The sequence below is a fragment of the Musa acuminata genome, chromosome BXJ3-9, assembly GCF_036884655.1.
Source record: "Musa acuminata AAA Group cultivar baxijiao chromosome BXJ3-9, Cavendish_Baxijiao_AAA, whole genome shotgun sequence".
In the NCBI taxonomy this organism is placed as follows: Eukaryota; Viridiplantae; Streptophyta; class Magnoliopsida; order Zingiberales; family Musaceae; genus Musa; species Musa acuminata.
In genome coordinates, this window is record NC_088357.1 from 38141415 (window position 1) to 38154727 (window position 13313).

The following is a 13313-nucleotide window of genomic DNA, read 5'->3' on the forward strand; positions in this document are numbered from 1 at the left end:
CTTAGGCTCAGATTGCGTCTAAGCGCAGTTTGCGCAGTTTGCGTCTAAGCGCAGATTGCGTCGAAGTTCAGATTGCGTCTAAGCACAGTTTGCGTTTGATAAGACCCTAAAGTCTTATCGTAGGCTCTGATACCAAATGATAAGACCCTAAAGTCTTATCGTCGAAGAAACGGAAGAAATGGGGATGATAATGATCGCTTCGAGGGGATCGGCCTCCTTGATCGCTTCGAGGGGATCAGCCCTCCTTGATCACTTCGAGGGGATCGGCCTCCTAGGGTTTGTCAAAAGACAGAATAGTATTTTTCATAGCTTATTGAAAAGAAGCAGTTACATCCCTATTTATAGAGTTCCACCCAGAGTCCATCAGGACTTGAACTCTAATAATAAATAAATATTAGATAAACCTCTACTTGACTCTAACTGAACCAAACCGACTCAATAAACAAATGGACTAAACAGACTCAATAAACATTATTCAAAAGCTCAGAAAAAGGGTCCTAACAGTTCCTCCCTCTTCAAATCAGCCTTGTTCTCAAGGCTGAGCAGCATCAATCTCGGGGAGCTTATCTTTTAGCACTTCAGTCATAGGCTATCTGTAACGCATCACAACCCGTTGATCAAGTAAGTATGATCTCCACTTTTTAATAGTGTAAGCAACAAGTCAGTCTTTCAATGTAGCAATCGTTGCATGAAACTTCTGGCCCTGTATAATCAATTTTATCTTTGAACCTTTGCTATCACAAGTGAAAATCCGTCCATCAATGATCTTTACTTCGAATCTGTCATAGTCTTCAATGTGGTGGGCCAATCGGTCAACAATCTCACTGTCCATAAAATTGTTAGTGCTACCAGTATCAATCAAAACTATAACAGGCTGATGTTCTAGAGTTTCGCCAACTTCCATAGTTTGCGGGTTAGAGTAGTCGGTTAATGCATGCATTGTATATATGGTAGGTCCAACATCTTTATTAGAATTTATACCTTCATGATCGGAGTCCACATTCTTAGCTTTCGGTTCCTCTCCAATTGGTTCAATCATCAAAAGTTGCCCTTGTTTACATCGGTGCTCCATACTCCATTTTTCATCATAATACAAATCCCTTGCTGATCTTTCCTTGCTAATAATTTTCTCATATAGATTTGCAAATGAGATTGCAGCTATCATAGTGCAAGGTTGATGAGCCTTAACTTCACACCGGATCTCTGGAATAAGCCCTTCAATAAATGTATCCAGAAGTTGTCGGTCTGACCAATCTCTAGCTTGATTTGATAATTTTTCAAACCTACTATGATATTCTAACACTGTAGAAGTCTGACGAATTTTGGCAAGCTAGCAATCAACATTCTCATATTCGGATGGGCCAAAGCGAACAAGAAGTCCTCTTTTGAATTGCTCCCACGAAGGAACTCCGTGGAAAGTTTCATACCAATCGTACCACTGGAGTGCATCTCCCTTGAGCTAGATTGAGGCCACTTCTACCTTGGATTCTTTTGGGGTTCTGTGAAAACGGAAAAAATTTTCTGCCTTAGAGATCCAATTGGTCGAATCTCCATCTTTCCATCTTGGAAATTCCATCTTCATGTATGAGTAATTTGTGTCACAATGTTGGGACCTTTTTCCTGTATTTTCAGATCTATGCAATGTAGAACTTGAGCTCCCATTTTGTTGAAATTTGATGAGGCTCTCCATTAGGCTCTTTTTGAAATCATTAAGTGTTTCTTGCAGTCGATTCTCAATTCTGATTTCCAATGCTTCCATTTGTGCTTTCACCGAGTTATCAATGGCCATTGCGTAAGACTGCAAATCTGTAATCTCAACTCCTGTTTTTGGTGTCAGGTCAAGGGCATCAACACTATCGATGCGAAGTTGCCAAGGAGGTGGACGCCAAGGCAGTGCTGCAGTCGCTGCGTTAGAGGAAGAGTAGCTACCCTGTGTTTGTGTCACTGCGTGAGATGAGAGCACTAAGGCTGAAAGATGACGGTTGCGACTATTGTGACCCAAGGAAGCAATCGCCGAACAGCCGTGTTGAGGCTGCGGTGATGGCAACTGACAACTGCAGCAGCGGAGGCAGAACAAGAGGGAGGTGGCGTTGAAGCGGCCGGGGTTGAGGCTGCAATGGTGGCAACCGGTGGCTGCGGCAACGATGCAGAGCAAGGGGGGCTGCAGCAACGGAGCAGATCGAGGGGGTTGAGGTGAAGGCTGCGGTGGCTAGCAGCAGCAGTCGTTGCTGGCCGGAGCGCAGCGGAGGCGGTGGAGAAGGAGGCAGCGAGGGTCGTGGCAGGCTGGGCGGCGAGCGGCGTCGTTGCTGGCTGGGCAGCAGCGGCGTCGTCGCTAGCTGGGCAGCAGCGGCGACGGTGGTGGCAACCGTTCGCAGCAGCAAGAGGATTGCCCTGTTTCGGTCACCAAGGGGGCAGAGCAAGGGGGAGTGGCGGCGGTCGTTCTCGCCCGAGCCAGGGGGAGCGGCGGTGGCTGGCAGTGGTGGTGGGTCGGCTGGAAGGCTACGGCGCTCGAGGCGTGGTTGCGATCGACGAGGGGCTGCGGCAACCGGCGGTTGCGGCTGTGGTGCCGGCGGTCCTTCTCACTCGAGCGAGATGGGAACGCGAGGAGAAGAGGTCACTGGCCAGGTGATCGAGCGGAGGTGATGCGGCTGGGAACAAGGGCAATCCGTGAGTTGCCCTGTTTCGGTCGCCGCGAGGAGGGCGACAATCGGCCGCTGCGGCTGCGACCCAAGGGAAGGCGGGCGGCGGTGGAGAGGCAGCAGTGGTGGCGCGGCTGGGAGCAGCGTCACCAACGATCGCCGAGGAGGAGAGGTCGAGCGGCTGCGCTGCGACGCAAGGGGAGGTGGGCGGCGGTAGTAGGGCTGGGACGGACGTTGGCAGCATCGTCTCCTGGCCGGGGAACAGCGGCGGTGGTGGTCGCCGGCCGGGAAGCGGGGCGATGGTGGGCACTGGTCGGAGAGAAGCAGCGGAGGGTGGGCTGGCCGGAAGCAGGGGACGCAGGGGTGGCAGCGGCTTCTTCTTCCTCTCGTGTTTCTTCTTTTCCTTTTCTTTTTTTTTTTTTTTTTTTTTTTAACGAGATGACGAACAGCGAGAACGCCGAGGATCACTGCTCTAATACCAAATGATAAGACCCTAAAGTCTTATCGTAGGCTCTGATACCAAATGATAAGACCCTAAAGTCTTATCGTCGAAGAAACGGAAGAAATGGGGATGATAATGATCGCTTCGAGGGGATCGGCCTCCTTGATCGCTTCGAGGGGATCGGCCCTCCTTGATCACTTCGAGGGGATCCCTCCTTGATCACTTCGAGGGGATCGGCCTCCTAGGGTTTGTCAAAAGACAGAATAGTATTTTTCATAGCTTATTGAAAAGAAGCAGTTACATCCCTATTTATAGAGTTCCACCCAGAGTCCATCAGGACTTGAACTCTAATAATAAATAAATATTAGATAAACCTCTACTTGACTCTAACTGAACCAAACCGACTCAATAAACAAATGGACTAAATAGACTCAATAAACATTATTCAAAAGCTCAGAAAAAGGGTCATAACAGCGTTTAAGCGCAGTTTGCGACTTAAGCGCAGATTGCGTCGAAGCTCAGATTGCGTCTAAGCGCAGTTTGCATTTAAGCGCAGTTTGTGTCTTAAGCGCATATTGCGTCTAAGCACAGTTTGCGTCTAAACACAGTTTTACGTCAAAACGTAGATTCGAAAAGATTTGAACTTAGACACTCGTTCGTAAAAGCGCAGAAGTCAGTTTGCAGTTATAAATGGAATGTAAACGTAAACTGCAGAGAAACTCGTTTGTAAAAGCGTAAAAATCAGTTTACAATTATAAACAGAATCAAGACGTAAACGTAAACGTAAACTGTAGAGAAACTCGTTCGTAAAAGCGCAGAAATCAGTTTGCAGTTATAAACAGAATCAAGACGTAAACGTAAACTGCAATGTAGAGATCATACGAAAACACCGATTTATGTCTGAATGCAGATTCGGAAAGAACAGAACTTAGAGACTCATTGGTAAAAGCGCAGAGGGCAGTAGCTATGTAAGAGGTTTGCAGTAATGATAAAGTGCTCAAAGTAAAAGCAAACCAGAGATTTAGAGTGGTTCGGTCAATCTTGACCTACTCCACTTTTGGCTTCCTCCACCGACGAGGTCACCGACATCAACTAGAGGCCTTCCTTCAATAGGCGAAGGCCAACTGCCCTTTTACAGTTTCACTCCTTTTGATGGGCTCAGGAGACAACCCTTACAGAACCTTTCTCTCCTCTCTTTACAACTCAAGACTTGAAGAACAGAAAGAGGAGAACTTTTGGACTTTACACAAATTTGAGCTCTTAGAATCATAGAAAAGATCAAGAATTCGGTGTAAGTCTGTATCACTTCAGTGCTGAATGGGTGGGGTATTTATAGGCCCCAACCCAGTTCAAATTTGGAGCTCAAAACGATCAAATCCGGGAATTCCGGGATCAGGCGGTTGCACCTCTTGACTGGAGCGGTTGCACCGCCTGGCAGAGCTCGAAGACTGAGCCTCTGGGCGGTGCCACCTTTGTTAGGGGCGGTTGCACCTCTCTGTCAAAGCTCGAAGACCGAGCTCAGGCGGTTGCACCGCCTAGCAGAGCTCGAAACTTGAGCTCTGGCGGTGCTACCTCCTGATAGAGGAGGTTGCACCGCCCAGTCTCGCTCGGAGACTGAGCCCGAGGCGGTGCTACCACCCTGCCTGGGCGGTTGCACCTCCCACAGCAACCTGGGTCCGAATGGGCTAAACCATTCGACCCAATTTGAGTTCTTTAGGGGCCCAATTGCCCCAGGATTAAGCTAATGGGATCACCTCCCATTTCTAACTTAATCAAAGTGCTAACTACGATTATTTCCTAAGACATATTCTGCAGCTTGCTTCGGTGCGTCACTCGCTTCTTCCGACGAGTTTCCGGTGAACTTCCGTCGATCATCCGATGAACCCTCGGTGATGCTCCTGCGGACTTCCGGCAAACTCCTGGACTGCGATGATCCACTTGGCAAGTTCCGACGAGCTCCTTTGGCAAGCTTCTGGACTTCTCAGATTTGTTCCCGCAGAACCTCCGACGATTGTCCGAACTTCCGTCGAGCTCTCGAACTCCCAACGTGATCATTGTCATGACTCCAGCGCAACTCCTGCTGCATGTCTTACTTTCATCGTAGTTAATCCTGCACACTTATCTCAACACATACATTAGATAACAAATGACAATTGACTTCAAGATCAAAATCCGAGATTCAACAATCTCCCCCTTTTTGATGATGACAATCAATTGATAATGGAGTTAACCTTAACTCCCCCTGTCTATATGCCATACTTTTCGAATTTAAAAACTTTATAAATTCAAGAGACATATTCCCATCATGATTCTATCATAATGTATCTCTTTGAAGATGATGTCAAGGCTTGACATACATTTTCAAATTTAACAAATTTGAATGATGGTTATTGTAGCAATTCATCATATTGTAAGATATCGACATATAAAGCTGTGAAGCAAGATTTTGATATCATATGATGTACACATTTCGAATATTTTAGCAAGTGTAGCATTGCATCACATGGTAAGATATCAGTTCATACGATGCAAATTTTTGTTTGATATCTTGATACAGGGCATATGGCAATCATATATTTCTTGGTGATGCAAGTATGGCCTAATCATAGTATCAGTGATAGCAACCATATCAACATCAGTAATAGCAACCATATCATTATCAGTGATAGCAGGTATGGCCTAATCATAACATTAGTAATAGCAACCATATCAATATCAGTGATAGCAGGTATGGCCTAATCATAACATTAGTAATAGCAACCATATCAATTCATATTTTTCTCCCCCTTTGTCATCAACAAAAAGCATGGTAGCATTATCAAAAAGCATGGTAGATGTGATTCCAGCAGGTTATCAAGCACATAAAGGAAGGCATGACACATATAATACTTTGAATATCTCTTCTCCTTGTTATGTTATAGTTTGTTGCCTGAAGGAGGAAACTCATTTTTCAAAAAGTTTTCATAAGAGTGTACAGGAAAATCCTATTTTTAGCATTCAAACCGAAAATAAGATGAACTTCTTACATGCATTCGGATATGAGTAAGCTACTGATTTTCAAAAACATTTGTCACATAATTTCCAACATGTTATTTGATCAAGTGATACCAAGGCATGTAATAGTAATCAATAACGTCCGAAAAATAATTTTAACTAGTTTAAGTATTCGGACACATCAACATTCCTAATTCTCTTCTTATGAAATCAAATTGTTCTTCACTTAGAGGTTTTGTAAAGATATCAGCTAGTTGATGTTTCATATCAATGTCATATTGCTGACTTATCAACTATATTGGTATGTCACTTTATATTTTTCAAGGCATAAGGTTTTCAAAACATTTAGTTTCAATGTAAAATCCGAGATAAACAACAAGAGATGTTTGTAAATTTGCATATGCTTACAGATCAAGGTAAAGGGTAACATATGGAGTTTACAACATATCAGGTAACCATATCAAAGACAAAGTCCTTCATGATGAGTAACATAAGGAGTTTCGAACATGCCATATCAAAGACAAAGTCCATGAGGAGTTTATAACAACAACGGATGATTGTGTTCATACAAGCTCATTCATGAGGTGGAAGGTTGAAGTGCCTAAATAAAGAGTCAAATTGTCGATGAATTTGCTGCAGCTCAGTTAGGATTTGATCTTGTCGAAGTTCAAGCCGTTCTTGTCTTTGTTCGAATCGGTCCATCCGAATTCCAATATCTTCAATAGATGATGTGTGAGTTTGCTCAAACGGATGTGTTTCCTCAAAGGGACAGATCGGAGGAGATTGGGTACCCCTAAAGACTGGTGTTTCCGGTTCTAGTTCAGGTTGAGGGGGGTCAGTTCTTCTTGGCATTCTAACCCAGTTACCGTTTCTATAAAAACATCTTAATCGGTGAAGTAGATTTTTATTAATTATGCTGAATCTATCTACTTTTATTACTTCTTCTTCCGGTGGTATTAGAATATCATAGGCTTTCATTATTCTAGTTATTATACCACCATATGGGAGCATCATGTCTTTCTTAGATAGTTCCAACATGTTTTGTTGGATAAGATAACCAAGACAGATGTCATTTCCTTTCATGATCATATACATAGTTCCTAATTCTAGTTGGCTTACTTCATCATGATGATATTGTTTAGGAAGAATGATGCTAGTTAGGATGTGATGAAGTACCTTAGTGTTTAGAGGCAGTAAATGTTCATAACTTTTAGGAACAAATTCTAAGTTCGGATTGGCAAAAATTGTTTATAGGGCTTCAACGTATGTCGTTCCAACATTTTCATCATCCCATGATCCTCTAAAGTAAAGTCCTCTACTTTTCATGGGAATGCCTATCATGTCGCAAATGAATCTATCCGTAATTGAAATATGTTGTCCTAAGAGATAGGTGGACATCCTTTCTTCTTCATCTACTAGTATGTTGTTGTAAAACAATCTTACAAGTCTTGGATAAATGTGTTCATTAATTTGTAAGATAGGGAGTAGATCTAAGTTTGCAAACCACTGGATTGTCTCTAAGCCTCTTAGCTCACTTAAATCTACGTATTTTCCCTTGTTGACATTCCTAAGTTCAAAAGAGGAAAATTTTTCAGCATGGTATTTTGAATCGAAAAGGGTGGAATCAAAGTCTTTTACTAATCTCCTCTTTCCTTTGTCCCTTGAGGATCTTCTAGATCCCATAACTACTGCTGTTTAGGATAATAGTGATGAGCAAAAGTAAATGAATCAAGAAACAGAGTTTAAGGGCTTCTTAGAGAGTACCTTAATGAGATCTTCAAGAGAGGGAAGGAATGTTGATGCTTTGCTTCGAAATGAAGGGTATTTGGGATGCTAAGATGGGGGAAATGGGGATGGAGGAGGCTTAGGAGAGTAGAGGAGGGAAGGAAATGAGTTGGGGTCGGTTTCACCGCCGGCCCTAGCTTGAGTTATAAAGGAGCAGAGTTGCGGGCGGTTGCACCTCTGGCTGGAGCGGTGCAACCGCTTGCAACACGTGACAGCTGGAGGTGCTACCTCCAGCTGGGGCGGTGCCACCGCCTGGTGAACACTTGTTCTGATCTGAGAATTTTTCTGTCTTGAGGAGAGTTTTAATTCTCAGTAATCAACTTTACTTACGTAATTACGTAAGAATTTTCATTTTAAGACAGGGACTTTGGCACGATCAAGGTAGATTTTTAATGTGCACATTCTTAATGTCGTACACATGTTTGTGATAGTTTCTTCAAATTGATAAGTCTTGCAAGTTCATGACAGAGTTAGTCATTTCATGATACGAGTTAAATTAGAAGGTTATGAAAGGATGAAATTGATGGGTTCGAAAATCCAAGGATATGTGAATTTGGGAATCATACGTTTCTAATTCTTGAAAAGTTAAACAAGACTGTATCTAGGTCGCATTTGTGATTTTACCCTTGTTGTTGTTTCCGAAGGTGACATAGCCTTCGTCTATGCTAGTGAGCTTAGAGAATTGAGATGGATCTCCGGTCATATGCCTTGAGCATCCACTATCAAGGTACCATCTCTTGCTCCTAGCTTGCGATGGTGTGGGTTTCTACAAGAAAGGATGATTTTTAGGTACCCATTTGCTTTTGGGTGCCTTAAAGATAGATTTAAATTGTTTATCATGTTGCATAGAGTTTATCATGGTTCCTTTAGGTACCCAAATCAATTTGTTTGGACTAATTTTCTTGAATGGACAATAATGCGTCTTGTGTCTAATTTTGCAACAAAAGTTACATTTTGCTTGGTGTTGAACATGTAAGATGGGGCCTTTTATAAAGGTGGTTGGATTTAGGTGAGGACTTCTCACAAATCCAATTCCACTTCTTTTTGGAACGTGACCCTTGTTTGCAAGGATCATGTTCAATGACTTGCTACCAACCTCGAATTTCTTCAATGTGTCCTTAAGTAGCGAGTTTTCTTTTTGGAGAGTTTCTAGATCATGACATTTGATACATGAATTTAAACTATCATGATATTCAATTTTAAACTTATCAAAATCACAAGTAAGACTATCATGCTCCTTTTTCAGCAATTTGTATTTTCTATTGATAATCTTGCATTCATCAAATAAGTCATGGAAGGCATTTAATAATTAATCGAAAGATAAATCAGCATCTAATAAATTCGTTACCTCCTCTCCGATGGCCATTAAGGCGTAATGAGCAACTTGCTCGGTGTTAGACTCCTCTTCTTCAGACGCGCTCGAATCATCCCATGTTGCTTTGAGCGCCTTCTTTTTTGTTGTTCTCTTTTTGGCTTGGGGACAATCACTCTTATAGTGTCCCGGCTTTTTGCACTCATAGCAAATAACTTGGTCTTTCTTGGGTTCAAGTTTACTTTTAGTGTCATTCTTAAACTTGTTTCTTTTAATGAATTTTTTAAATTTTCTTGTTAGAAGTGCCAAGTCATCATCACAGTCCTCATCACTTGAGTTTTCTTTCAAGTGATCTTCCAAAGTTCTAAGTGTCATATCCTTCCTGTTCTTTGGAAGGATGTCTTCTTGCTCTTCATGAGCTTTGCAAGTCATCTCGTAGGTCATTAATGACCCAATTAGTTCTTCAAGAGGGAAGTTGTTTAGATCTTTTGCCTCTTGAATAGCAGTGACTTTAGGATCCCAACTCTTAGGAAGGGATCTTAGAATCTTATTTACGAGCTCAAAATCCGAAAAACTTTTTCCGAGTCCTTTTAGACCGTTGACAACATCCGTGAAACGGGTAAACATGTCGCCAATAGTCTCACTCGATTTCATCCGAAAAAGTTCGAAAGAGTGTAACAAAAGATTGATTTTTGACTCTTTCACTCTACTTGTGCCTTCATGAGTCACTTCGAGTGTGTGCCAAATATCAAATGCAGTTTCACAAATTGAAACACGATTAAACTCGTTTTTATCAAGTGCGCAAAATAAGGCATTCATAGCCTTTGCATTAAGAGCGAAAGCCTTCTTCTCCGAATCGTTCCAATCGATCATTGGAAGAGAAGACTTTGAAAAACCATTCTCGACAAGATTCTAGAGTTCAACGTCCATAGAAATAAGAAAGATCCTCATTCGGGTCTTCCAATAGGTGTAGTCCATCTCATTAAACATGGGTGGACGTGTAATGGAATGGCCCTCTTGGTTTCCGGCATAAGCCATCTCTCTTGGGTTTTAATCCGTTTGAGAGTTAACCGGGCTCTGATACCAATTGTTAGGATCGAGAGCACTAAGAGGGGGGGGGGGTGAATTAGTGCAGCGGAAATCTTTCAGCGATTAAAAACGAAAGCTGCGTTCGTTCGATAAAAAACTATTTTGATGCAAAAACCGATTCTAAGATTACTTATGATTAAGTACAGTTTACGTCTAAACACAGTTTGCGTCTAAGCGCAGTTTGCGCAGTTTGCGTCTAAATGCAGTTTGTGTCTAAATGTGGTTTGCGTCTAAATGCAGATTGCGACTAAGTACAGTTTGCATCTAAGTGCAGTTTGCGTCTTAGGCTCAGATTGCGTCTAAGCGTAGTTTGCGCAGTTTGCGTCTAAGCGCAGATTGCGTCAAAGCTCAGATTGCATCTAAGCGCAGTTTGCGTTTAAGCGCAGTTTGCGTCTTAAGTGCAGATTACGTCGAAGCTCAGATTGGGTCTAAGCGCAGTTTGCGTTTAAGCGCAGTTTGCGTCTTAAGCGCAGATTGCATCTAAGCGCAGTTTGCGTCTAAACACAATTTTACGTCAAAACGTAGATTCGGAAAGATTTGAACTTAGACACTCATTCGTAAAAGCGCAGAAGTCAGTTTGCAGTTATAAATGGAATGTAAACGTAAACTGGAGAGAAACTCGTTTGTAAAAGCGCAGAAATTAGTTTGCAGTTATAAATAGAATCAAGACGTAAACGTAAACTGCAAAGAAACTCATTCGTAAAAGCGCAGAAATCAGTTTGCAGTTATAAACAGAATCAAGATGTAAACGTAAACTGCAATGTAGAGATCGTACGAAAACACGGATTTACGTCTGAATGAAGATTCGGAAAGAACAGAACTTAGAGACTCGTTCGTAAAAGCGCAGAGGGCAGTAGCTATGTAGGAGGTTTGCAGTAATGATAAAGTGCTCAAAGTAAAAGCAAACCAGAGATTTAGAGTGGTTCGGTCAGTCTTAACCTACTCCACTTTTGGCTTCCTCCACCGACGAGGTCACCGACGTCAACTAGAGGCCTTCCTTCAATAGGCGAAGGCCAACTGCCCTTTTACAGTTTCACTCCTTTTGACGGGCTCAGGAGACAACCCTTACAGCACCTTTCTCTCCTCTCTTTACAACTCAAGACTTGAAGAACAGAAAGAGGAGAACTTTTGGACTTTACACAAATTTGAGCTCTTAGAATCACAGAAAAGATCAAGAATTCGGTGTAGGTCTGTATCTCTTCAGTGCTGAATGGGTGGGTATTTATAGGCCCCAACCCAGTTCAAATTTGGAGCTCAAAACGATCAAATCCCGGAATTCCGGGATCAGGCGGTTGCACCTCCTGACTGGAGCGGTTGCACCTCCTGACTGGAGCGGTTGCACCGCCTGGCAGAGCTCGAAGACTGAGCCTATGGGCGGTGCCACCTCTGTCAGGGGCGGTTGCACCTCTCTGCCAAAGCTCGAAGACCGAGCTCAGGCGGTTGCACCGCCTGACTGGAGAGGTTGCACCGCCTGGCAGAGCTCGAAACTTGAGCTCTGGCGGTGCTACATCCTGACAGAGGAGGTTGCACCGCCCAGTCTCGCTCGGAGACTGAGCCCAGGGCGGTGCCACCTCTTGGCTGGGGCGGTTGCACCGCCCAGTCTCGCTGGGAGACATAGCCTGGGCGGTTGCACCTCCCACAGCAACCTGGGTTCGAATAGGCTGAATCATTCGACCCAATTTGAGTTCTTCAGGGGCCCAATTGCCCCAGGATTAAGCTAATGGGATCACCTCCTATTTCTAACTTAATCAAAGTGCTAACTATGATTATTTCCTAAGACATATTCTGCAGCTTGCTTCGGTGCGTCACTCGCTTCTTCCGGCGAGTTTCCGGCGAACTTCCGTCGATCATCCGATGAACCCTCGGTGATGCTCCTGCGGACTTCCGGCAAACTCCTGGACTGCGACGATCCACTTGGCAAGTTCCAACGAGCTCCTTTGGCAAGCTTCTGGACTTCTCGGATTTGTTCCCGCAGAACCTCCGACGACTGTCCGAACTTCCGTCGAGCTCTTGAACTCCCAACGTGATCATTGTCATGACTCCGGCGCAACTCCTGCTGCATGTCTTACTTTCATCGTAGTTAATCCTGCACACTTATCTCAACACATACATTAGACAACAAATGACAATTGACTTCATCATCAAAATCCGAGATTCAACAAACCCAAACCCAATTACGTGCTAACTATGATTCCTAAGACATATTCTAAGCTAAACAAGTCAGTAAGTCTTGGTTCTTCCGGCGAGCTTCCAGTGAACTTCCGATGATCTCTCGATAATTTTCCAGTGGACTCTCGGTAAGCTCCTAGACTTCATGACGATCTTCTTGGCAAGTTCCGATAACTTTCTCTAGTAAGCTCCAAGACTTCTCGGCTGGTTCCGTCAGAACTTCCGACAAACATCCAGACTTCTGATGAACTCTCGAACTCCCAACGAAATCATGTCCTTGACTCCGGGACTTTATTTTGCTTCATGTCTTGCTATCGTAGCAAATCCTACACATGTAAAACATACTTCAATCTAGACAATTAATACTAAGCATTAATCATGTTGTCCGGTATGTCATTGGTCTCTCGACGCTTCGTCCGATTCTTCGGCGCATCGTCTTCTCTTACAGTCTATTGGCCAGTTGACTCCACAACTCCGATATCCTTGGTACAATATCCGTTCTTCTTGGCCCGATGCCCAAATCCATGACCTGAAGCTTTCTATCGATACGTCGATTATTCCTCCGGCCCGATGTCCAATCTTCTGACATGTTTTCCCCTAGCACAACATGATTTTTCATGCTTTAATTATCTCATCCTGATCAAAACATCCTACGTCACTCAAAATGCAGATTAAAACATAAACACTTATCAATTGGTTTTATCATCAAAATACGCGATTCAACACTTTTCCCAATATATAGATTAGATCAAACAAATTACAATTGACTTCATCATCAAAATCTGAGATTCAACAATCTCCCCTTTTTGATGATGACAATCAATTGATGACGAATCGACTAATCCTCCAACTCGACATCTAATTTCCAACATGATACTTTTCT